The sequence below is a fragment of the Populus euphratica genome, unplaced genomic scaffold (genome assembly GCF_000495115.2).
Source record: "Populus euphratica unplaced genomic scaffold, PopEup_1.0 scaffold329.1, whole genome shotgun sequence".
In the NCBI taxonomy this organism is placed as follows: Eukaryota; Viridiplantae; Streptophyta; class Magnoliopsida; order Malpighiales; family Salicaceae; genus Populus; species Populus euphratica.
In genome coordinates, this window is record NW_011500009.1 from 14,461 (window position 1) to 14,797 (window position 337).

Here is a 337-nt window from a genome sequence, read left to right on the forward strand (position 1 = left end):
TTAAAGATTGAACAAGATAACAAATACAAAACATGTTAGTATCAAACATTAAAGTCCATATTCAGTTTACACTATACTTATTCTTACACCATTAGTGTAACTTTTTCACCTTTACATAATAAACTTAGTGAGACATAATGAAAGAAAGAAAAATAAATAAATAAAATAAGAATATAAATAAGATAAAAGTTAACTAAGTAAAGGAAAGGAAATGAAAGGCATAAACTTGATATTAATGAAAGCAAAACATAAGCAATACAAACAAATACAAAGAGAGAAAGTAAGCATAAACATTACAAAAAATACAAAGAGAGAAAGGAAGAGCATGATCTTGATC